Source organism: Dendrobium catenatum, unplaced genomic scaffold, assembly GCF_001605985.2.
Source record: "Dendrobium catenatum unplaced genomic scaffold, ASM160598v2 fragScaff_scaffold_1347, whole genome shotgun sequence".
Classification (NCBI taxonomy): domain Eukaryota; kingdom Viridiplantae; phylum Streptophyta; class Magnoliopsida; order Asparagales; family Orchidaceae; genus Dendrobium; species Dendrobium catenatum.
In genome coordinates, this window is record NW_021319809.1 from 1,251,270 (window position 1) to 1,278,501 (window position 27,232).

At 35.1% G+C, this 27,232-nt stretch overlaps 1 pseudogene; it reads right to left on the minus strand.

The window, feature by feature from the left end:
- Positions 1-354: 354 nt before the first annotated feature.
- Positions 355-20,799, minus strand: LOC114580850 (annotated as a pseudogene).
- Positions 20,800-27,232: the final 6,433 nt, after the last annotated feature.

Below are 27,232 nucleotides of genomic sequence, written 5' to 3' on the forward strand. Positions count from 1 at the left end.
CTTCCCATTCCTTTGTTGCTTAACAAGTTATGTCAAGAAAGTTTGCAACCAAATCATCTCATTACTAGCCTCAGTGATAGCAATATACTCCGCTTCTGTGGTTGAGTGTAACAGTCTTCTGTAACTCGAAAACCCAACTGACCACAGTCTTTTCCAAAATAAAGATATAACATGTTGTGCTTCTCCTACCATCAAGATCTCTAGCAAGATCAGAATCTACATAACCTTGTATATTTACAAGCTTAATTATATTTCACAAATTTATTTTTAAAGATTGGAATCTGAAGAAAAAGCTTGAATACATTTTTAAAAACTTAAAAGGCATGCTAATTGAAATAATTGTTATAATACGATTCATTTTAGGCATGGAAGAATGTCCAACTCTTTTTGCTTTGAAAATGAGGAGGCAATATCATCCATTGTATTAAAAAATGATCTCAAACATTTCTTCATGCAATTAGGAAGTTGTTTTATTATAGCCATATTCCATATGGGAGTTCCAATTTTATTCTACAATATGTTAACTAAGGACTTTTTAAGTAAATATATTTGATTGCATTTACTAATCTTTTTGTTACTATTGTTTATCAAATTTTTATAATAATAGCTAATTAAAACTACTTTATGCATATCAAACGATTTATTGCACTTCCTTTCTCTACAATAGCATTTGTAAATAGCTTTAATTCATCCAAGGTACCATAATTATCATAAATATCATCAATTGTTGTTATGAGACTATTAATTTTGGTTATTTCTTTTCTACTTCGCCAGAGTTTAGATTGAAATGTAGAGCCTATGGCCTATAAATAGTTCTCCACCAATATTTCTTGCAAAATTAATCTCTCCACAAACAACATGGAGATTTCTCCACCACCTAAGGATAAAATAGACAGGCATCAATATTTCTCAAAATAATTATAAGAAGATTGCACACATATACATAATGAGAAACACAAACTACCTGGACAATTCCTAAAGCTCTATCTTGTAGATACTCTGTACCATATTGAAATCAAGTTTATAAAACTCAAGCAATATGGGATTAAAGTTCTTTTGTCTCCCATATGCATCAATGAACCATCTAGTATGTAACCTTGACATTCTCTAATGCAAGGGCTTCTCCAAGGCATGTTCTATTTGTTCAACAAGTTGTCGCCGTAGTAAAGATCTATCATGGTATTTTAAATGCTTCATTGCAAATTTTTCTTCCTCATCCAATTCATCCTCTCCTTCCATAGAAAGGAAGGAAGCCTCATACAAGTTAAGCATTTCTTTGAAATCTCATTGATTGTTGAGATTGAAACTTTCTTCCTAGCTATGTTTTAAAGCAGCTTATCAAATCATCAAGTCTGCAAATTTAAAAAACATTTTAGGCATACTTGCTACTAATATGACATAGAATTGATATAGTATTTGAAGTTAAGTAAGGATAGCTTTATTTATTAATATCTATGTTATATATGCTGAAAACACTTAGATGTAAGCTAAATTTCTAAATATATAGACATTAGGATAGCTAACCAATATATAAAATAAATTACAACAAAATATGAAATATTATTATTATCATCATTAGCATCTAAATATGATAAAATTTAAACTCACTCAAAATCTTATATTTTCCCTATAATAATCTTAATAAAACTTGCATATATAGGTAATCCATTAATTCGATTAACATTATAATTATTATTAATATTATTTTGAAGAAAAACTTCTCACAAATATTTCTTTACTTGAAAGTAAGGCATGAAGTCAATTATAGGTAAGAAAGATTTTAGTATATAGATAAACGGGGGATAAGGATAAAATCCCATGCAAATTTAAGTTTCTAGAAAATGATAGAATAGATGTGAATGTGTGACTTACACTATATGCTGAGAACAAAAGAGCTTCCACTTAAACTAAACTCTTATGTTACATTTACATTGAATTAATAAATTTTAAATGAAAAATTTGCTTGCATACATTTGTTAGTGCATACCTTAGTATTGAAGCATTATGGATGTCATGTTCTCTAAGAAGCCTAAAGTGCAATGCAAAATCATGAAGGTTGTTATTATATATCAAACTGTTGATATTTTTCATTGATGAACTAATAGATCCCAATAAACTCTTGATCTCTGCATCAAAATGATAACCAAGTCCTAGCTGACACAATGTATCCACAAGTTCAAGTTGTTCAATAAGACTATGTTGCTAGTTGATCAAAAATCTTATTTCCTCCATCAATTTCTCCCTTCCATACATATACTTTTCCTCATGCATAATTTAGTGATTTAGAAAATAAGTAATATTCTTCCTATAGCATTAAATATGTATTTTAAAAAATAACTATTATTCTTACTTTAACATTATAGATATAAGTTCAATTGCATGCCATTATAACTTAAGAAGATACATTATATAGTTTGTGTTAGGATGCCTATAATGGTGATAATAAGTCAATTGAGCTATTTTTTGGCCAAAGCAAATTTGGGTTTTGACTAAAATTAGAAGAAATGATGTTGAAGTTACAAGTAAAATTATCACTCCTAAATGCTTGAAATTGGATTGAAAGAAAATGAATATTAGAGTAAAAAAGTAAATTATTTAACTTTCATTTCTTTAATCCAAATAAAATGACTCAAGTACTAAGTGTGAAAATCAAAAGAGCGGATCCAAACTTATTGTCTTCAGTCAAAGATCTTATATGTAGATCAAAGCCTTCTTATTTATATAAAATAATTTATTATTGAATAAAAAAGATTAACTAAACAAGAAAAAATGATCAGAATGGTATATTTTGAATAAACAAAATCTTAAATGGAATAAAAAAACTAATAATACTAAAAAATTGCATATTTTGAATAAAAATGATCAGAATGGTATATTTTGAATAAACACTAATAATACTAATTGAAATATCTCTATCTAAGGCTTCGTTTTGAATTGTTTTTTATGACTGTCATTTTGATTCTTTCAAAAAAAATTTACTAAAAAATTGCTTTAAAAAATAGTAATTTCTTTTTTCTAAACACAATTCAAGTGTACATATAATAAAAAAAGTTCTTCTTAACTACTCAAAGCAATTTGGAAGACAACTAAGCCATCACCATGAAATAAATTGGCAGTGATTGTATGTAGCTATCATCCACAATAGTTGGCTTTTAATTTGATGTTCTATGAGCAGGAGAAGAAGATGTTGCACTAGCAGTTGAGAGGAAGTGTATGTGATGAAAATTTATTCTTCGAGCAGGGGAAGATATTGCAGTAGCAGTTGAGAGGAAACGTATGGCGATATGGGATGTAAATTTATCATTATTTGTTGAAGAGCAGGAAATGATGGTGAGGTAGAGGAGCACAAGAGTGGCTGAATGGAGCAAAAAAAGGGGAAGCTGCACAACCATATTAATATGAATTAAATCAACTAATGTAGTATATATGCACTTGATAACAAATGGAGAACCTTTATACATATTTATATGTATAAATAAATTACTAATAACACATGTAAAAATAATAAGAACACAACGTAAGTTCTTATAAATAAAATAGTGACATCTATTACCTTGAACAAATATACTAAATAGAAGTAGACATTAATATGTCATATATACCATCATAAATGAAGATAACATGTTTATATTGAGCTGTGACCTCCAAAAATTTAAGCCCCAGTCTCCCAGTCTCTTTTTTTTTTTTGTTGTTGTTGGGAGAGTTTTAAGTTTTGGGGTAGATTTTTCATAAAACAGATTGGGTTTGTAGATAAGACACTAACCAGATATTTCACCCTTATTTTGTGAGGACTTTATAATATGAGTTCTAGTTTCATATAGGCGCAAGCCCCTATAGTTAATTACCCACCGCGCTCGATCATGAGAGAGAACTTTCAATTAAGGTTAATCATAAAAAAAATACATCGTACCCATGGATACATGATATCCGGCTTATAGTATCAGTATGGGATGTTATTTGAAAATTTGATATTTAAAATTAAAAATTTCACCATCTTGCACTTAAAGCAGATGGTAAACTGTTATAGAGGATGCAAGAGTTTTGCTTTAAGTGTTTTGATGGTTAATTTTATTTTTAAATCTTTTGGGTTTGATAATTATTGAGTTTTGAATTTAGTAGGTATTTGGGTGGCATTTTCTTGTTAGTGAACCCCTCTGATTGAGATTTTTTGTCAACATGACCATCATCGGAACATTATTGTGCAATTTTTATTTTGTTTGTTGAACCTTGTCGACTGTCAGTTGTTGACAGAGGATCAGGTTTTTCATGGGTTTTATATCTTTGTTAAAGATTTTCATCGTTATCGGTCTTGAAAATTGAAATCAATTGATGTTTAATTACATCCACTTCATTAAGATTTCTAACTGCAACCAACTAAATGAGGCCTTAGTAGAAACAAAAATAAAGTTAAAGGGTGAAATGTACAACTTTAAGAAGATAAAATTTAAAGGGGACAAAAAAAGTTCTGATTGCAGGACAACCAATTAACTCTCTTGTAATATATTTTTTTTTATTTTTCTCATAGACACTTGCTTTTTAGAATTTAAACAAGAATATGAATCATGAAGTCCTAAATTCATTGTAGACTATCACCCTGGCAATGAAAAGACTTCAACCTGGAGCATTACATTTCAGGATCAAAACACCATATAAACTATAATGCACAAGTGACATAATTTGGGGAGTCTTCAGTAAACTTTCACCATTTATATACTTCAAATATATATCATTGAGATTTCACAGTGAATTAGATGTCAAATTTGTCAAAGAAAAACTCAAAGAATTATTATCAATCAATTACAGATATAAAACTGTTTTGTCTTGGAATATTTGCAGCGGTAGAGAAGTATATAGTTTAACATATTAGCATTGTACATAAATCCAGCACACAAACAGGTAGAAAAGATGGATGTATTAATCACAGGAGACACCATAATTTTTATGTGGAAACCCCTGAAAAGGGGAACAAATCATAGGGCCTGGCCCAGTTTGAATGAATCCACTAGTCTTTGCAATTGATTACAAATAAGGCCTTTCCTTGGGAGAAAGCCTTGGTTCGAAGTAGCAAATTATACATCATATGGAGTGCATTATATGGTATGAGTTGGAAGAATCAGTGTTGATATGTTCATTTGGGCAGCAGGACCATCGGTGGCTAGCGACGTAGGTCGGAAGGACCGTAATCGGATGGACCATAATTGGAGGATAGTGTGGACCTCCAAAAGAGCACCGCACGAACGGGTCAATTGGATGAGACAGATTGGATCGTACATACGACTAACCATTGAGGATAGCGGCTCTCGCTATACATGACTTAATTACGGGTTTCCCCCACCCTATGCAATAGCTCGGGTGGGGTTTAGTAGATGTGGGGCCAAGTTTCCCACAGGCGCAAGCCCCCGTGGTTAATTATATCCCAGGCCGGAGCCTGAGAAAACTCTCGATTAAGGATTATACATTATCCTTCCCAAGGTGGGGTCGGCACGAGGGTGTAGACTAGAAAATCCTACTCAAAAGGAAAAAAAAGGTCTCAATGGGCTAAATCCACATGCAAGGTTCACACCAGCATTCGGAGGATCTAGGGTACTAGAGAGAAACTGGAAAAAGGAAAGTCGGGCAATCAATCACATGCGTGAGAGAAGGATGAAGGTGGCGTCATCCTATGACGCAGATAAGTAGGATTTATAGTCCCTGAAAGGAAGGGACCTACCTACTATTTAAGACATACTACGAGATCGAATGTAGTAGCCTCGAATCCTAAATCTAGATTGGGTTTAGTACTGTTCTACACATATTAACACCCGTGTTCTAGCTAATGCAGTGCAAAACCTAGACTTACCCCGGCCTGGATTGGGGAGCCAGCTAACAATCTAGTCGCTTTAAAACCATGGAGTCTGGTCATTTATAAAAGATGAATGGATGGTACAGTTTTTTGGAAATAGGACCGACATCTAGAGAGTTTCCTAATTGGTCCAGAACTTATGTGGGGTGAATGCCCCTAACTAGTACAATTAAATTTTATTTAGTTAGTTACTAATGCAATGCATGCTAGTTGAAAGGTCTCAAATCATGTATGCTTTAGAACTTTAAAAATAGGCTTATAGAAAATAGGTTTTTAGAAAAGACTGGGTCTCCCTAGGTCCGGCACTTCATCCTCATAGGCCAGATTATCCAGATTCTACCTGCAGGCAGGGAGATGTCTTATAGCAAGGAAAGAAAGATGCAGTAATATGCATGCGACCCCGGACGATTCCTGTAGTTCCCTAGATTCATTAAGTTTCTATGTTATTTAAACTTAAATTTTTAGAAATTAGTTATGAGTAGAAATTATTTTAGTCCTTAGAAGAGCCTAACAAAATCCAGACAAAAATAAAAGCGACATGCAAGAAAGAAACATAGAAAAAGCAGGTAATTTCTACTGCGCAATCAGGTAAGCACATCAATATAAATCCAACAAATCAAATAAATTTCTATATGTAAACTACCCTTATTACAACCCAGATATGTAGAAAGTAAAGTGGTCGGGCACCACTGCCAACAACCCAGATTTCTAAGCCTATGATAGACGTAAATGACTTTGAGTGGGATATTTGTCTTCAGGTCTTCAGTCTTCTTTGGATCACTTCTCCTTGGACTCCTTGGATCTCCCCTCCTTGGACTCCTTGGATCTCTCCTCCTTAGACTCCTTGGATCTCTCCTCCTTGGACTCCTTGGATCCGTCGTGGCTTGAATATCCAAACGAAGAGACAATTCCCCCTTGGTAGGGGGTATTACCTTTTCTCTTTGGATATCCAAAGTCATCCACCTAGATCTTCCAAATGGAAGAAGGCTATCCCCTATGAGGATGTCTTCTTCTTTTAGAACTCGAGTTGGATAAGGATATCCAAACTCAAAGTTGTATTTTCACAACTCTTTACAAATATTATAAATATTACATCAATTGGAAATAGAAAATTCTAGACTCCCTGCATGGTTATCCTAATAAAATCACAAGTAGTTATATATATAAAAAATAGAATACATCCCATTGAAGCTGTGCCAAGCCATGCTCTTAATTATGAGGGCTAAGCAGTCAACCTGTAACAGTTATAATTATTTTTATTTAGCCCTCATTTATTTGGGGAGGGGGGCTGAACAAGCACCTATATAAAATATTATTAGAAATCATGACAGTGCCCCCCTATTTTATTAGCATGAGCATGACCACTTGCACGGAAGAACAATATATATGTCATTCCTAACCTAGGGGTATATCTAACGCTCATCACATCATATCCACAGAGTGCAGGAAAAGTAAGCACACACACCAACAATTTCAAATAGCATGTAATGAAAATCACGGAAAGCTCCGGCACACAGCAGAAAAGAAAATAAACACTGGCCTAGCCTAAGTCTAGAGTTGGTGTCCTAACAAATAATTCTATGTGTGTGTATGGCTAGTGTGGCTTGGATATGTCCTAATCTGGGTAGTTAGTCAAAGTTACCTAAAGTTCAGATTTGTTATAGGTCAGAAAAGAAAATTTTAGTTAAAGTTAAAGTTTCAATGGATTAAGGTCCATTTTAGTTAATTTAGTTTGTTGGTCAGTTTTCAAAGCTTAGGGTGATGATATTCGAAGTTTGGATTGTATTAGTCAATTTTAAAAAATCTCGGGTCCTCCTAAGTACTAGACTAAGGGGGTCAAAAGATCACTATGAGAAATAGGCTAGGCTTGGGTCTCCTAATATTTTCAAAAAATACAAGACCTTAATATGAGTAGTTAGCCAGGTAGTATGATGGATTTGGAGTTTTCTAGGCAAAGTTATGAATTTTCTAAGTTTTGGGCCTTAGAATGTAGGCTAAGGTTGACCAAAAAGTTGACTTTCTAATTTAAATGGGTTTCTGGAATTCTAATCTTTTTAATAAATACTAGACCCTAGTAGGAGTCTAATGCAAGTTAGTTTACCTAATTTGAAATTTTTTGCAATTAGTCATGAATTTTCTAAGTTTATGGTATTTATTGAATTATCTAAAATATCTAATAAAGGGCTGATTTTGTGGTTTTGATTCAAATCAGCTCCAAACAAATTGCAATCACCCCCAAAGATCAGGTATGACCTGAGAAAGTGGTCCCAAGTGTTCGAGAAAAATTTAGGATTTTTAATAATTTTTAGTAATTTATTAGGAGAAAAAAGGTAATTTCCACTTATGGTCAAATTAAGGGTCAACCTAAAGTCAAACTAAAGAGCCCTATTTATAAAGTTCAAGGATCCGATTCTAAACAATTTGAGGTATTATGGGTAATTTTCTAACCTAAGATGTATTTGTTGTTATTTTTAGAAGGTCTCGAGGCCCTATTTAGCAGGTTAATTAGGGTTGGTTAATTAAGGGGTCTAAAGGCTCCTAAAAATTCATAGAAATTTTTTGGATGTTCAAGATGTCTCTAAGTTTAAATGTTGAGGATTTCATGTCAATCAGTGATCTACCCTAGCTCCTAAAAATTTTTTAAGTTCGCTAGACGAGTCCTTAATTATTGTCCTTAGGGTGTCGCTAAGTTATAAAGGTTCAAATTGTATTTTAAACTAACCCTCAAGGTAATAATGCATGAGAAACACAAAAAAAAAGTAAATATACCATGTCATTAGATTTAGGAGAGCCTAAACTAAATGCTCATGGTGCAACCTACACATGCAATCTACGACAAACGAAAAGTAAGTACAAATGATGAAGGGATTAGTGAATGATTGGAACTCAACCATTCACTAATACACACCCCCATGATTGCTCTTCATGTGCAAAACCTATGTTTAAAATTTCATGCGTAGTGGATCTCCCAAAATTAGGGTTTAAAATATAAGTAATTTTAAAGTAGTTAAAAATACTATAATTTTTGGAAAATAGGTAATTAAAAATAAATAAATTTTTAATAAATAAATATATGGGAAACCCACTGACCATCCAATCGAGGTTTTAAAATAATTTAAAAATAATCTTTTATTTTAAAATAATTATAATAATTATTATTTAAATAATAGGAAAAATACTCAAAGTAGCAATATAAGACAAAAATATATCAAACAGCAAGAATTAATTTTTCAAATAATTTTAAAATAAAGTAGACATTTTTTGAAAATTCAAGGGGTTTAATAATAATAATAATAATAATAATAATAATAATAATAATAATAATAATAATAATAATAATAATAATAACAATAATAGATAATAATCATAATTAACAACAGCAAAGGAACTAAAATAATAGTGATTATAACAAAATAGGTTTAAAATAATGATAATACTAATATAATAATAATTTTAATAAAATAATAATAATATTAATAAATGATTTTACTATTTTTATAATAATTTAGAATAGACACACAATTTTGAAATAATTTTAATTTAAAATATAGGGAATAAAAATCCGAACGATTCGACATATTGTGTGCGAAAAACGGATGAGAATTGGATTTATTCTAAAGTAAAAATAGAATTTTAAATAATTAAAAATATTTATTTTTGATTAAAACCGACAGCTGGGACACATGGCAGCCCTGGATTGGATCCTGGGACCGCAGCCAATGATTGCGGTCTTAGCAATCATTGGCGCCAATCATCATGGCGTGATTGCGGCGGTGCGGTCCACTGATCCAGCTCAGCGTGGATCACATGCCGTTGGATCACGCGTGATATGAGATCCACGGTCTGGATCGAGTCGCACGAACTCCCGGTCCAGCGGATGGCCCCCAGCTGTCGGTTGATTGCGCAGTAAGGCCAGATCCTGGCCGTTAACCGCGGGATTGACGGCTTAGATCGCCTAGGGCGCGAGCTCAGGGTGATCCGAGGCCCATCATGATGACCACCATCGAGCCTATGCTTGGTAGTAATCAAGCAAACTATAGATAAATCTATAAAAATATAAAAAACTCTATATATAACACAATTTCTTATAGGATTAACCAAAACCGGGAACCAAAACCAATATGATTATGAATCCAATTTAAAATGAATTATTTTCAGGTAAATTATAAAATAAGAAAGCTTTGGGGAGTAATATCAAACACAAAGAAGGCCTCAACATCAAATACCAACTTGTGATTTACTGAACCAAATCACTTGAAATTTGAAACATAACTTCTATAGACGAAGAGCATTCATGGGGAGAAAGAATTTTGTCTTAAGACAAGGTGTATAAAAAGTTATTTAATCTTTAAGTGCCCTAACCTAGGGTTAGCGATATATCTCAATCCACACGGTGGATTCAGGAGATCTTGGACTTGTTGAACTCGTGGACTCCCTAGGAACAACTTCCCTCTTGAACTCGAGCTCCAAAATGGTCTCGATCGGTAAGACGAAGCCTTGGAAGAAATTTGGTCTCGGGTTTGCCGGGATTTTGCCGCCGGTGGCTTGGCCTCGTCGGGTTTGAGTGGGGAAAGGGTGTGGGAGCTCTCACAAAAAATCTCGAGGCCTCAGGCGGTCTCTCGAGAAAGCATGAGCAAAAAGATCAAATTTTTGGTATTTAAAGGGCCTAACCCTATAATGAACGGTGGGGATTTAATCCCTGGCTAATTAGGAGGAAAATCCATCTCCCTTGGCAGGGGTTTGAATTTCAAAATGCTTAGGAGCTTTAATTGCAATTAATGGGCTCTAAATATGGATTTAAATACGGATTTAAATGAGTTTTAATGGGTCGATTTGACCCATTATGACTTAGATTTACCAAGTCATGTGTTGACTTGGTCAACTCAGTCAAATAGGTCCAATGTGTATGAGGTTTGAGCCATGAGAAGATTTGAATTTGATTGAAATCAATTTGGGCTCTTAATGGGCCTAATGGGTCAAAATTGACCCAATAAGATCTGGGTTGACCAAGTCAACAGTTGACCTAGTCAACTCAATCCCCTTGGGTCCAGGGAAATGAGGTTTGGTCAAAAGAGAGGTCAACAGATAGTAGTCGAAAAGACTGTAGTCGGCAGGAGATTGGGGTCAAAAAGATCATTGTCTAGCAAGGGAGGTCGGAAGGACCATGGTAGGCAACGGAGGTCAAAAGGACCGTAATTCCAGTAGAACTTTGGGCATCAAGTGGTGGTCCTGGAGCACTCCAGTATTCGGCGGTGGTCTGATAGTGGCACTCCATAGTCAGGGGGTACTCCGGCTTTGGATGGTGCTTCGATGTCTTTTGATGGTCTGATGGTGGTTTGACACAACTCTGGTATCCTTAGTGGTCCGATGGTGGTGCGACAGAACCCCGACGTCCCTTGGTAGTTTGGTGGTGCTACGGCAGAACTCCAACAGTGGTGCGGTAGAACCCTGATGGTGGTGCTGTAGAACCCCGACGTCCCTTGGTGGTCCGTCGATGTTGCGGTAGAACTCCGACGGTGGTGCGGGTCTCTTCTTTCCTCTCCCCCCCCCCCCCCCCCCCCCCCAAAAAAAAAAAAAAAAAAGATATGGGGATCTATTTATAGATTTTTTGGAGAGGCATGTCTTGTAAATAGTTAGAAAATCAGGGGAATTTCGGGAGTACTTCGTATGGACGGCCGACATTGATTCTTACAATCATACATGGTTCGATGAACAGTTGGTTGTCTTAATGATATCAGAATTTGACGATCTTAGGCTCATTGGATTCGTCTCATCGAGCCGCTCGATTCGACTATAAGCATGTCACATTTGGAGACCATTTGGTAATCCAAAGTGTGGTTTAAACCTTCCAAAAGTGCTCTGGGTCTTTGATTTTGTTCCATCTGAGCTCGGATTGAGTCGATTTTTGTGTCGTTGGATTTGTAATTCCCAAACGATCAAATTGATTATAAGCTTGCTGAAATTAGAGTCCATATGACCTCCATATTAATTTTGGAAGTTTCCAACTTGATTTTTCCTCGAGATTCGTGCCATATCAAGATAATTTTTTTGATGATGTATCAGTTGTCCCCCTATTTTTGAACGTCGAAGTTCCAAAAGTCCGAAAATACACATCACAACTTTTAGAAAATTTTTGACGCCACTTGAAAATCTTGAATAAAGTGTAGAAGTTCCGAATATTAACTCATAAAGTATCAAAATATTATAAATTCATGTTCGACTATAATTGTGAGCAAGAGAATTTAGAATGATTTTGCTTGCATGCATTAATTTAATCCATTCAGTATTGCTTTAGACTCATCGTTTGTATTAGATAATTTTTATTTTCTAGCAATTGGATGGCTTATCAAAGTTATTAGTACTAGGATCGTGAATGATTCTTTCAACTTCCAATATTCAATAACTATGAGTAAGATAAATCATAGAGCTTGAGCTGTTGTATATTATTCATAATTATATGCCAGGGTTAGAAATATTGCTCTGCGCCCCTCTTTAATTGAGGTGGCTGTTATGCCGCTACTTCCCCTCTTTAATTGGAACAATTATTACATCCTCCGACCGAATGTAGAGGAGCGTTCGATTTTAGGCAAAAACGCGAGGTGTACCGAGTTTTTTGAAAAAACTCGGTACACGGCCCGTTTTTGCCTAAAACCGAACGCTCCTCTACATTCTTACACCGAACGAAATAAAAGTTCCTTTAATTGAGGTGCCTCTTGATTGAAGCGACTATTTAGACGCCTCACATTATTATATTAATTTTTTAATATCAATTTATGTTAAACGTTATTAATGTTAAATATTCTTAATATTATATATTAATATTTCTATTAACGTTTCAGTTTTTAAGTCAAGATGATTCCACTTCTTTTAATTTATTAAGAAGTATTAATATACATTATTATTGTTCATTTATGTTTCCTGATTTTTTAAGTTCCCAAATAAAAAACAGAAAAATTATTAAATGACTTTTTGAATTCTTGTATTTATGAGGATAGTAAATTTTTGCCTCTTTAAATTCTCAAAATTATTTAAAAAATTATAGAAATTTTTAGAGAGACTTTTCATCTTCCCCTCACATAACTATAAATACCCCATTTGCACCTCCCCCTCTCCTCTTCTTTCTCAAGTTGAGGCCTTTCCCTAGGTTTGTTTAGATGGGTATCCCCTGTTTTGCTCTAGGTCCCCTCATTGAGTAGAAATTTCCTCCTCTTTCTTCGTCTCTTCCTATATAGAGGTCATGATGGGCGCCATCCTTCGAGAGATCCGATAACCAAAGGAGAATTATGTCCTGCTTCCTAGAATGACTTTGAGAGGGTGTCTATCAAGGGAGCTATATCATATGATGTTGCATCCACCGTTACTGGCGATGGAGGATGGAAAGACTATAGTAGGAGGGTAGGTTGTTGTCAGGAGGGAGGTCAAAAGTTCGGTGATGAGTGGAAGTAGGGCATCAGGTATAAATCCGATGAAAGTCCAGCGATGGGTAAAATTTTGACGAAAGTCCCATAACGGGTAGAAGTCCAACGATGGGAGAAAGTGCAGTGATAGATAGAATTTCGATGAAAGTCCCGTGATGGGCAGAAGTCCAATGATGGGAGGAAGTCCATCATCGAGTGGAAGATCGGTGTCGCTTGAAGGCCGGACAAAAGGCCGACATCACTTGGACGTCGGGCGGAAAGCTAATGTCACCTATAAGTCGGGCGAAAGACCGGTGTCACTTGGAGGCCAGGCAGAAAGTTGATGTCACTTGGAGGTCGGGCAAAAGACCGGCTTCACTTGGAGGCCGGGTAGAAGGTCGACGTCACTCCGAAGTCAGGTGCAAGACTGAAGTCACATGGAGTTCGGGAAGAAGGTCAACATCACTTCGAAGTTGGGCGCAAGACTGACGTCACATGGAGGCCGGGAAATAGTCCGACGTCACTTGGCAGAAGACCGGCGTCACTTGGAGGCATGGTAGAAGGCCGACGTCACTCCGAAGTTGGGTGCAAGACCAGCATCACATGGTGGCTGGGCAGAAGGCCTACGTCACTTGGAGGTCGGGCAGAACACCGACGACACTTGGAGGCCAGATAGAAGGATGATATCACTTCAAAGTTGGGTGCAAGACTTGCGTCACTTGGAGGCCAGGCAAAAGGCTGATGTCACTTGGCAGAAGACCGGCTTCACTTGGAGGCCGGGTAGAAGATCGACGTCATTCCGAAGTCTGGTGTAATACCAGCGTCACATGGTGGCTGGGTAGAAGGCAGACGTCACTTGGAGGTCGGGCAGAAGACCGGCGTAACATGGAGGCCGGACAGAAGGCCGTTGCACTTGGAGGTCGGGCGGAAGACCAGCATCACATGGTGGCCGGGTAGAAGGTTAACATCACTTGGAGGCCAGGAAAAAGACCAGCGTCACTTGGAGGCCGGGTAGAAGACCGGCGTCACTTGAAGGTCTGTCAAAAGTCTAGCGGTAGGAGAGCACTATTATTTCTTTCAACTTTGCTTCTAGTATAGATCTTCCAGTGGTCCTGGGCTAGAGCCCCTCTTTGTGTTGAAATAATTTTGAGGATAAATTATTGGGGGAGTTCTAATGATGTGACAAAGTCTGACATTATCATAAAGTTCTTTGTCAAATAATAGAGGTCAGAAGAACCATAGTCTGCAAAATCATTTTCAAGTGATGAAGGATGAAAGAACTGTATTCAGGCTACGAAGATTTAAAGGACCGTAGTCATCGAAGGTTGTAAAAACCATTATCATGCGATAGAGGTCAGATGAACCATATAAATGGGAGTTGAATAGCCTGAAGAGTTAGTCAGATGATGCATTGATTGTAGTAGCCTGAAAAAGGTCGAGAGAATCCACAAATGATGTATGATCTGGGATTGTATGTTAGAGCTCTGCTCGATAACGTTAACCTATATGGAAGAGGTCTAGGAAATCCACCAAGGATGTATGACCCTTCCGAGGTCATATGTTAGAGAACTACTCGATAACTTTAAACCAGGTGGAATATGTCAAGAGAATCCACCAATGATGTATGACCTTTTCGAGGTTGTATGTCAGACCCCTACTCAATGGCGTTATTCTATATGGAAGAGGTCAATAGAATCCACCAATGATGTATGACCTATCCAAGATTGTATGTTAGAACCCTGCTCAATGACATTAACCTATATGGAAGAGGTCGAGAGAATCCACCAATGATGTATGACCTATCTGAGGTTATGTGTCAGAGCCATGCTCGATGACTCGAGAATCCACTTAGGATGTATGACCTTTCCGAAGTTATATGTCAGAGCCTTTGCTCGACGACGTTAACCTGTGTGGAAGAGGTCAAGAGAATCCACTAAGGATGTATGACCTATCTGAGGTTGTACATTATAGCCTTTGCTCGATAACGTTAACCTGTGTGGAAGAAGTCGAGAGAATCCACCCAGGATGTATGACCTATCCGAGATTGTATGTCAGAGCTATGCTCGATGACGTTAACATATATAGAATAGGTCGAATCGAATCCCCCTAGGATCGATTTTGCCTTGATCGGGAGGGGGCAATTATCGCATGTATCCTGAATCAAATGCGAAGAATAGCCTATCTTTAGATCGTTACTGCCTTTTTAAGGTCAAGATTAAGACCTTACCCAAGGAGTAGAAATCTCGTAAGGGACTATATAAAGATTATAGTTATTGGAAGCATCCTTGCATTTATTGGGATTTTTTGAAGTATCATCTTGATGAAAAAAGTATCAGAGGATCTTTTTTATCACAGTTGTAGTCAAAGTTGCCCCCCAGTCCGCATCTGATTCTTATGACATTGATTCAACAATGAATGATGTCAGGAAGTTGATAAGGGTGATCTTTTGAGATTGGAGCAATAATTGCCCCCCTCCCAGTTGGCAATCACTTTCCCACAGACGGTACAAAAATGTTGCGTCCTAGAATATTTACGGCGGTAGAGAAGTATATAGTTTAATATCTTAGCGTTGTACGAAAATTCAACACACAAATAATTAGAAAAGGTGGATGCATTAATCACAGGAGACACCATAATTTTTACGTGGAAACCCCTGAAAAGGGGAAAAAACCATGGGGCCTGTCCCAGTTTGAATGAATCCACTAGTTTTTGCAGTTGATTACAAATGAGGCCTTTCCTTGGGAGTAGGCCTTGGTTTGAAGTAGCAAATATACATCATATAGAGTGCATTATATGGTATGAGTTGGAAGAATAAGTGTTGATATGTTCATTTGGGCAAAAGGACCAACGGTGGCTAGCGACATTAGTCGGAAGGACCGTAATTGGATGGATCGTAATCAGATGATAGTAGTCAAAAAGACTCTAGTCGGCAGGAGATTGGGGTCAGAAAGACCATTGTCTACCAAGGGAGGTCGGAAGGACCATGGTAGGCAACAGAGGTCGAAAGGATCGTAGTTCTGACAGAACTTCGGGCATCAGGTGGTGGTTCAGAAGCACTCCAGTATTTGGTGGTGGTCTAGCAGTTGCACTTCAGAGTTTGGGAGTACTCCGGCTATGGATGGTGCTTCAATGTCTTTTGATGGTCTGATGGTGGTTTGACACAACTCCGTGTCCCTTGGTGGTTTGGTGGTGCTGTGGCAGAACTCCGACGGTGGTGCGGTAGAACCTTGATGGTGGTGTAGTAGAACCCTGACGTCCCTTGGTGGTCCGGCGATGTTGCGGCAGAACTCCGGCGGTGGTGCGATAGAACTCCAGCGGTGGTCAAGGTGGAGCTAGGTGGTTGGAGCTTTCTTCATTCTCTTCCTTCTTCTCTCTTGGCTCTCCCCCCTCCCTTTTCCAAGATAAATGGGGTTCTATTTATAGATTTTTTGTAGTAGCATGTCTTTTAAATAGGTAGAAGATCAGGGGCAGTTTGGGAGTACTTCGTATGGACGGCCAATATTGATTCCTACAAACATTGGACAGTTGGTTGTCTTAATGATATATATATACCCTCCTTTAATAATATTTTTTACTTTCATGAGCATAGATTGCATTTTATTGGGCTATGGACGGCATTCAGCGTCCGCACGGAATAATTCATCATCATTGAAGGCCCCGCTTTGGCTATTTGCTCAAGGAAGGATGTGCACTTAATTCAAATATTTGTAGCTTGAACAAGTAAATTTACTATATGTCTTGGCTGAATAATTTGGCATGATGGAGAGTGTATTTGCTTTAGTCTGGAAAGACAATTTCTTTGAAAATATTCCCTACTAAATTATTATTCATTAAGAATGATGAAGTTTAAGACTACTGACTAATGTGATATATAACATTATAAAATTATATTAATTCAAATACTGATTAAATACTCAAATTAGGTTTAATTAAATAGTTTAAAATACATATGGCATAAAAAATTAATTTTAAAATAAAGAGGGTAAAATAATGAAGAAAATGATACATAATATGTATTTTTTTAGATTTTAAAATAATTTTAAATTTATTTTTAATCTTTTTTTTTTAAACGAAAAAAAGAAAAGAAAAGAAAATTTTCATTCTCTCGATCGAGACATCCAAATTTAATGAAATTTTAAACATAAGATTGGCATCATGAATAGAAAGCATGGGGTGATATTTGAAAACTCTAAAAAACACTTATTAAAGAGCTATATAGATCTAAGTGTAGTGACCTAGATCTAAAGTTTTGAGGAATCTCACCGTTGGATCTTCAAGTTCTTTATACGATTGAGCTTGCAGATTGTCCTCGTATATTTCTCTAGTTGAAATCACGATCAAACAAGCTCCGGATCAACCAGATCGAGGCCTTGGACAGATCTAGCCTTGATCTTGTCGGATGATCGCTGTCGGCGGGATTTGACCAATGGATTTGAGTGGAAGAAGGTGGGGAGAAGTTAGAAAAGCTCTCACACCAAAAAGTTTAGGTGGAGAGTGGCTAGGAAGATAATCCAAACAAGAGCCCCCTCTTATGAAGCCCTAAAAGAGTATTTAAATGATCAAGACCTTAGATCTATGGCTAGGATTCATCATAAGGCTAATTAGAAGGGAATTTGGATGATTTAGCCGTTGATTTGATTGCTTGATTTAATAATAAATTTAAGCTCATGAGAATGGAAAAAAATAAATCAAGCACATCAGATTAAAATTAAGCTCAAAATTAGATTCGATTCGAGTCAATTTGGGATTCAATTTAAATAAAATGATGACTCGAATCATAACAAACTTGACGTGGCCAAGGCGCACTAATCGAGCTTAATCAAACCCGATTGAGCCTAATTCGACTCAACTCGAGGTGATTTGTGCTCGAATTGAACCCGATGGGACTTGATTAAATCAATCAAAGGCCTTCAATGACACTCGAACGAAAATTGAGGTCAACAGAAAATTGTGGAGATAATAATGCTGTGGTTATTGAAGGTAATAAGGAACCTGATATTTATGTTTCTATTGAATTGATGCTTAATATCACTAAGTCTAATCATTTATCGTTGCCTAATTCTACGGTTGTCTCTGTTCTTGAAATTGATAATGTTGATAATGAGGTTTGTGAAGAAGGGGAATTTATTCCCATCTCGGGTACAATTTTTTTGAAGGAACATTTAGAAAATGATGAAAAAGAGGACTTCATGTCTTCTAATGGTGATGACATTACCTCTAATAAAGAAGATGAGGATGTTTTTATAAAGTTGAGTAGAAAAAAAGGGAAGAATATTAAATAATCTTTGCCTTCGACGCCCCGTTCTACTAGAACTAAAACTTCTTCAAAACCTTGTAATGGTTAACGCTTTCATTTGGAATATTAGAGGTATTGGGGGAACTGATTCGGTTACTAGAGTCAAAATTCTTTATAGGATTCACAATATTCAGCTGCTTGTTTTAATTGAGCCTTTAATTTCTAGGGATAAACTTGATAATACTGCTAGTAGTTTGGGGTTTTCTTTGAATTATGCCAACTGTTCTAACAAAATTTGGATTTTCTAGAAGAGTGATCTTAATTTAACTATCATCGATGACTATCATCAGGTAGTAAATGCTCAAATTGCTTTCTTTAACTTTACTTGCAATGTTTCTTTTATTTATGCTTCTTGCACTAGATTGGGCCGTGGGGGGGTTAGGACTCCTAACATTAAATCTATGTAGGACTTCAACTCCATGATTAGTGATTGCAATTTACATGATATTGGTTTTTTTTTTTTTTTGCAGTGCTTTTACTTGGAGTAGAGCTAATTTATGGCAAAGTCTTGATAGGATGTTATTTAATAATGATTGGCTGGTGAATTTTCCTATGACATATGTTGAACATTTGAATAGAACTGCTTCTGATCATGTGCCTTTACTTTTGACTATTGATGATAATAGGCTTAATGTTCCTTCTGCTTTTAAATTTCATAATATGTGGTTATCCCACAATGATTTCAGTAATGTTATTCACTATAATTGGACTACGCCTGTTGCTCCGAATAATGATATTTATGGAATGCCTAGGCTTTGGTCCAAGCTTAGCATATTGAAACAAGTGTTAAGATGGTGAAATAAAAATGTTTTTAAGAATATTTTTACTAATATCAAAGAGGCTGAAAATGAGGTGATTGAGTTAGAGAAGGTTTATATGGATAATCCTGTATTTGATAACATTTCTGCTCTTAATAATGCCAAAATTAAGCTTGGTCTTTTGCAAGACCAAGAGGAAACTTATTGGAAACAGAAAGCTTGCTCGAAGTTAATTGTGGAAGGGGATAGAAATACTAAGTTTTTTCATGCGTTGTCTAATAAGAGAAACATGAGAAATAATATTTTTAAAATGGTGAGTGATGATGGGGTTATTATTGAGAATGAGGAGGACATTATTACTTATGGGGTGGAACATTTCAAGAATATTTTTAATAATAATATTAATACTATTGAAACTTGTTAAATATGAATTAGGTTGTTAGACCTAAGCTTATGTCCCAATAAGCTAACCAAGAAGGGGGGAGGGGGGGGTGAAATGGTATTTTTAAAAAATGGGGTGGGGGGGTGGAATTGATAATTTAAAAATTCTTCCACTTTAAGACGATTAAAATTATAGTAAAATTTTAAAATGATTTTTCAACCACAGATCAACACAAAAGCAGTAAAGTAAAAAACAGCGGAAAATAAAAAGATAAGATTTATAGTGGTTCGGTCAAACACGCCTACATCCACTCCCTGAAGTCTTCCACTTCAGGTATTGCACTATTATCACAAGTGTCTCTCCTTTTGCCCCCATAACAAGGCAAAGAAGCCTTCACAAAAACTCTCTTCCACCACTACCCGATGCGGAAGAAAACCATCGTCCTTTTACACCCTTCAAGTATCTGCAAAGAACCGTCGGTTGTTCACACTCTCCAAGTGTAGGCAGAAAACCTTCTTCCTTTTTTATAAAATATTTCATGCATGTAATTTTTAGCTCCCAATAAACTTCATACCTTCTATAAAAATACAAGGAAGTTTGATTTAAATATCACTTTGGAGTAACTTTTTTATTATTTTGTTTTATAGAACACTACCACTATTCTATTTGGTAACAACTTTTTAACTGTTTTAAAAAATTATTTATGCTACGAAGCTACTTTTTAAAGTAGTTTTTAAAAATGCTACTTTCCCAACAACACATTTATAAAAATTATAATAATCCATAATAAATTCTAAGTTTCTAATATTTCACTCTCTAAAACCTATTATTTATATATATACTCTCCATTAATAATATTTTTTTTTTTATTTCAATGAGCATAGATTGCATTTCAACAAAAGAAATGTTGATGACAAAAAAATATCCCTCACATAATTTCCATGATTTCATACCCTATATTGAATTCAAAGAAAAGCCCCACCTTCTCTCATCACATTCACTCCTTTCCTTTTCACTTTAGTATTCTTATGGCCTATGCTTACATAATGAATGGTTGGATGCTATCATACCCCTTGTCCATTATCATCATCATCATCACAGCCATTTCCTCTACAAAGTGCCATTTAATCATATCTGACCTCTCCTCCAAAACCTGTCGCTCTCTTCAGCTTTATCATATTCTTTAATTCAGAGGCAGCTCTGAAGCAGCTACATGAAATGGGTCCCTTTGGCACTCCATGCATGGGCCCACCTCATCTAGTCCAAGACCATCAACCCATTAACTTGCTGCCACGTGGAAATATGGAGGGTCAGGATGTGGAAAGCCATCTTGGCTTCTCATGAAGGAGAGATTATTCTGTGTAGACACTGTACACAACTTATCGTTCAGAGGTGAATCACGTGCAGCCACGTCATCTAGTATTGAGCTCAATACCGAGTAGTACTGAGCCGCGGGAACGAGTAGTGGGTGACATAGCGCATTTTCCTTGGGATCCGGATGGCATTCAGTATCCGCATAGAATAATTCATCCTCATTGAAGGCCCCGCTTTGGCTCTTTGCTCAAGCAAGGATGTGCACTTGATTCAAATATTTGTAGCTTGAACAAGTAAATTTACTATATGTTTTGGCTGAATAATTTGACATGAATGGAGAGTGTATTTGCTTTAGTCTAGAAAGACAATTTCTTTGAAAATATTCCCTGCTAAATTATTATTCATTAAGAATGATGAAGTTTAAAACTACTGAATAATGTGACATATAACATTATAAAATTATATCTGAAAGTGGATGAAGCTAATAATTTCATCATATATTTAATTTACTTATTTGTAGTTGGTGAAATAGGATACTTAGTTGAAAGAAACACTGTTGTCCAAGATAGGAAGAAAGAAAATAAAATGAATTCCTACTCCACTACTAAAAAATGGTTGTTTCTATATGCAATATAACATTTTACATTAGATAAATTATTTATAAACCTTCATATTTTTTGGTTTTTATTCCTTGAGGATGATTTTAATTTCTTGTAAAGGAGAAAAATAAATTATTATTTTACTTTTTAAATGAATGATTAAAATTTTAATATATTGGTATATATATTAGGATTTCTCAATATTCTAACATGTGTGTCAAAATTTGACATAACCCAAAACCCAAATTGGATCTGACCCAAAAAATTTTGGGTTTGGGTAAACCCGTTTGCATTATGTCTCGAGTTTGGGTTTGAGATTCCGATCCATTTACAAAATTGTGTCGGTCTCGTGTTGACCCAAAAACCTTAAATCAACTAGTGTAAACCCGCCAGTCACCTAGCATCTAGACCCGGTAACCCATGCATAGCCCTACATCGTTGGTGCTCTCAGTACGGCTTCGCCACTTCGCCTCGTGTGAACGCATTCGAAGTTTGAATTCCGGGCTCATTCGGCATGTTCTGCTGGACACAACCTCGCCATGGCAAACGCAGTTCGAGTTCGCAGGTTGGGTCGGGTCAACCCGATAACCCTCATAGTTAGTTTCGGGTTGGGATTCCTGGCCGGTTTGTGAAACCGGGTTGGTTTAGGATCAACCTATTTGGAACCAGATCAATTCGTGTTATACCCAAACTTGATTTGTTGACCCGTTTTGACACCCCCTATATTCTTACATGCTTGTGATGTCCTAATTTTGATGAAGGGATTCAAATGTATGGGAGAGTACTTATTAGAGTAGAGTCTCGATAAATGAGAGATTGTTGACAAGCTTTAGGATGACAGATTTTCAGCAGAAAAGGGGGGCATGAAGATACTAAATCAACATAGAAAAGAAAATATTGTTGAACTATATATATACCAAAATATGTAATTTATACTAGTTGAAGTTTTGTTCATGAACTATAACGTTAAGTATATTCATTGTGGAGCATTTTTTTGAATGGGCGTCCTCTTTAAAAATTGTATAAAAAAGTAAAAAAATTGTGCTCTTGAATTTAATAGAGGTTAAGTTAAACAAAAGAAAATACTATCTCACCATATATAAGTACCAAAAAAGATGAAGTTGAGTTTCAACTTAATATAGGTCAAGCTGAAGCAAAGTGGACAATATCTCACAATATATATGTAGACTTATTACAATTGAAAATTTCCCATTAGGATGGATCACATAAAATCAATTCTCATAAAGTGGGGTAAATCATTCACTACTCATATTTATTTGATTTAGAATATTATATTGACTACTAAATTAAAATTTTTGTGGAGTTATTACAATTGAAAATTTCCCATGGAGCATTTTTTATTGCTTATTAAAGTAGCTTTCTAGCACAAAAATTAAAATTTTTGTACTAAAAAACTACTTTAAAAAGCATTAATAAAGTCGTTCCAAACGAAGACTTAGGCTTCGTTTGGGATGGCTTTTTTACTGCTTTCTAAAACGGAGTTTTAGTACAAAATTTTTTATTTTTATATTAAAACTCCGTTTTAGAAAGCAATAAAAAAGCCGTCCCAAACGAAGCCTTAATCTACATATATATAACATATTTGTATGTTATTTCAATATTTTTTATACCATTTCAACATGTTACATGTCATCTTATATTATCTTGAAAGAACATCATAGAAATCCATATTATAACATAAGTTGTTAAAATATCAGTCATAATATACACATCAACATGATAGACGATTGATTTATGTATGTATGTCAAAATATTAAATACACTAGTAACATGTAAAAAAGAAAAGACTTGTATTCTACATAAAAAGTAATAGTTGCCTACTAATGCTAAAGCGAAATCCTCTAATCTTCTCCTTAAGCTAGCTCCTTGTCCTTCCTACACTTGCACACATTATCTATAATTCATAAATGTCTCTCTTGACAAGAAAACACGAGTTTTAAATACAATGTAATGTTATCATTGGAGCTAAATTTAAACTTTATTTTTTCTAACATAAATATCAACTATGCCCCCCTTTAGGCTTCATTTGGGATAACTTTTTCCTATTTTCAACACCAATTTTTTGGGTACACAAATTTTTACTTCAAGAAATTTTTGTACTAAAAAGCTACTTTATAAATCAATAAAAAGCTGTCCCAAATCAAGCCTTAAAGGTTTATGGAGAGTTTACACACCATGTTAAATTTAGCCATGATTGTACATCTAAAATTTCAAAAAATCCAATTCAAGCTAAGCTAATTTGGTTCAAGATAAATAATGCGGCTTCAAGCCAAGTTAACTCAATCTACTTTGTTTCATACTCGTCAGCCTATAAAAATAACACCCCATGATCCCAAACATTTATCCTAGTATGTGAGTAAAGTTCATTAATTGACCTCAACAACTATCTATCTATGAATTTATACCTGATCGATCACAACTAATGGAGGGACTACTTTTCACTATTTAACAAAATGCAAAATCAGACCTCCATTAGAACAGTAACAACGATCATTTGCTACAGAAAATCATTAGAATAAACTTCTCCATACTGATTACAAACAAAGACTGCAATGGAAAGAACAGAAGGCTAATCAAAGTCCTTTGAAACCAAAAAACTTACCACCTTCCTATAATTTAATCCTCCAGCTAATAACATAGAATAACATGAGGAAAATTTTTATTTGCATTAAATTTCAGAGGTCTTTGTTTGCAAAAAACATGAAAGCAAAGTCCTTTGAAGAAGATAGATTATTACATGCGGTGTTTTGACCGTCCGGCGGTGAATCTAATGCGCCACATCACCTGATGATGTGGCGTGTCAGATTCACCTCCGGATGAATCCGAACGCCGCACCTAATAATTTTCCTTTGCAAAAACCAATAAGGCACCAAAATTGTCAACATCCATCCATTTGCCACAGGCCAACCACTACATTTACTTTCAAGTGCATTCTAATATCTAGAAGGCCTAATGGTGAGGTATGCATTAGTCCCTTTCCGTGTGAGTGTGTGAGGAAGGTGAGATACATACATCAACATATGGCTTATGTAATACCACTTTAAAGAAATGGTATTCTGCTCTGATCTGTTTGGAAAAAAAAAAACAATCAGCAATAGTAAAGATCTATATTAAAAATATATATATCTGAAGTTGGAAACCAGCGAAATATTTCTAGTGGGTGCTCCCATATATTTTGATATGTTGGAAAAGCTACTTGAATGTCGAAAGAAGTTAGCTTCCAACATACTATGATCATTTTTTTGTTTCTTTTAGAAAGCATAGTAGGAGGCCTACTACATAGAGAGACATGAAAAGGTATAAATCTTAGAGAAAATGGACAATACTCTTAGATTTTCTTTCCAAGAAATAACAGTTTAGTGGAGGAGTAGGGACTTGAGCTTATGACATCAATGATAGAAGTGGAGATATGAACCACTAGGCTAAGACTTGATTATAATAAAATTAGGTGATTTGAATATGAATAATCAAGTAGAAGATACATAACTAAGATAACTCTGAAATAAAATACTTCGGGAAAGAAGATTATAAATCATATATAAGTCTGCGGGTGCACGTGTGTATGTATATAGAGAGAACGAAAGAGTACGAGAGAGAGAGAATTAAAACCAGATGTAGGAGTAAATAGAAAATGATGACTATGATGATCAATGGACAGCTGTATTTTAAATAAACATTAAAAAATAATCACAAATCAGCTAGTCATCTATAATTATTACCATCAATATCTTAGGATGGTGATGATACTTTGAGCAAAAAGGAAACAAAAACTAGAAGAAGAAGAAAAAAAAAAAAAAAACATTGAGGGTAAATATAACACAAATAAGCTTATGTGACTCGATGAGATCCATTTATATATATTATTGCACATAAAATAAATATTTAATTAAGCTTGATAAAATAATTTATATAAAGTTATTGATAAGGATATAAATATTATTTTATTTATTTGAATGACTAAGAGGGAGTGTAGCTATACTATAAAGATGAGGGTTGGATGTAGAGAAAAAGACGGTTGTTATTTGTTTGTTTCATGAGCCCAAACAGGGAGAGTTTAATTAAGGAAATTGGAATTCACTAATATTAGGCTTTCATGTTCAGCAATAAGCAGAACCATCAGATAGGACATTTACGTTGAGGGTGGTGTTCAGCAATAAGTAAAACCATCAGATAGGATACTTTAAAAAGTTCAAGTAAAATATAAATAAAAACACTCCAGAATGAATAGGTAACAGAAGATTAGATAAGTAGATGGTAATTACTTTATAATAAGATATTAGTTACAAAGAGAATGCTTATGAATTGGAATTAAAAAAACAGATTGCTATTTCTTGAACTTTCTATTATTTTTGTCTCTCTTCCTAAATTTTGGCTTTTCATCACAATCCAACTTAATATCCAGGACAGGACATAGTATTTAATAAGCACATAATGCAACATCATAGTCGAAGGAATCCACTTACAAAATGCAACCATGAAGCAAAGAATTTAAGGAAATGCTTACATTTCAGTTTTTGAATAAGAACCGCTTGAATACCGAAAGGATGCAGATTATGGCATATTTTTCACTCATTTTCAGTGAGGAAATGAGTTACCCTTAGAGAGAGGATACGAAATGAGCATATTCGTGATAAGGTTGGAATAGCTCCAGTGGAAGATAAGATTAGAGAGAGTCGCCTTAGATGGTTTGGTCACATTAAACGGAGGCCTTCCGATGACCCAGTTAGGAATGTTGAGGTATTAGATTTGACTTATGTTAAGAAAGGTAGAGGTAGACCTAAAAAGACTTTGTTAGAAAATATCAGAAATGATCTTTCTTTATTAGATTCAAATGAAAATTTGAATTTTAACATGACACAATGGCGAAAATGGATTCAAGTAGCCAACCCCACGTAGTGGGACAAAGACTTGATGTTGTTGTTGTTGTTTTAGTGAGGAAATGAATTCATCCTTTTTGAGAGAGTTTTAAAAAATTTTATGAAATTTGAAATCAATTGATGTTTAATTACATCCAATTCATTAGATTTCTAACTTGAACCAACCAAATGAGGCCTTATTATAAACGAAAATAAAGTTAAAGGGTGAAATGCAAAACTTTAAGAAAATAAAATTTGAAGGGGACATACAACGTTCTAATTGCAGGACAACGAACTCTCTAGCAATATTTTTTTGATTTTCAGCAAAGACAAGAAATGATTAAACACACTTGTTAGGAGAGACTACCTGCATTTACTCTTGAATGAAAGCAGCAAGTAATGAAATGGAAGCAGCAAGTAAAGAAATGGAACTTAAAATCGCTCAAGTCCAATAAAGAAGAATGTCAACAGATCAATTTTCTGAAGTTCGTATCACTTAATACAAGAGAGAGTTTATAGGAATAGAGACTTGTAAACCAAGATAAGCACAAGGGACAAGTTTGAATAAATAACTCTATGGCAATTGTACAATGAAATACTAAAAAAAAAAGGCAAAAACATAATTATTGCTGTCAAAACATCCATGATCAAGTAATGCATTTAAGAAAAATTATCCAAAAAATATATTGTATCATATTGAAACAGACATTATAAGGCAAAAAGGTTTTGAATTGTGTAACGCATTTTGATTTGTATGATTGCGACAA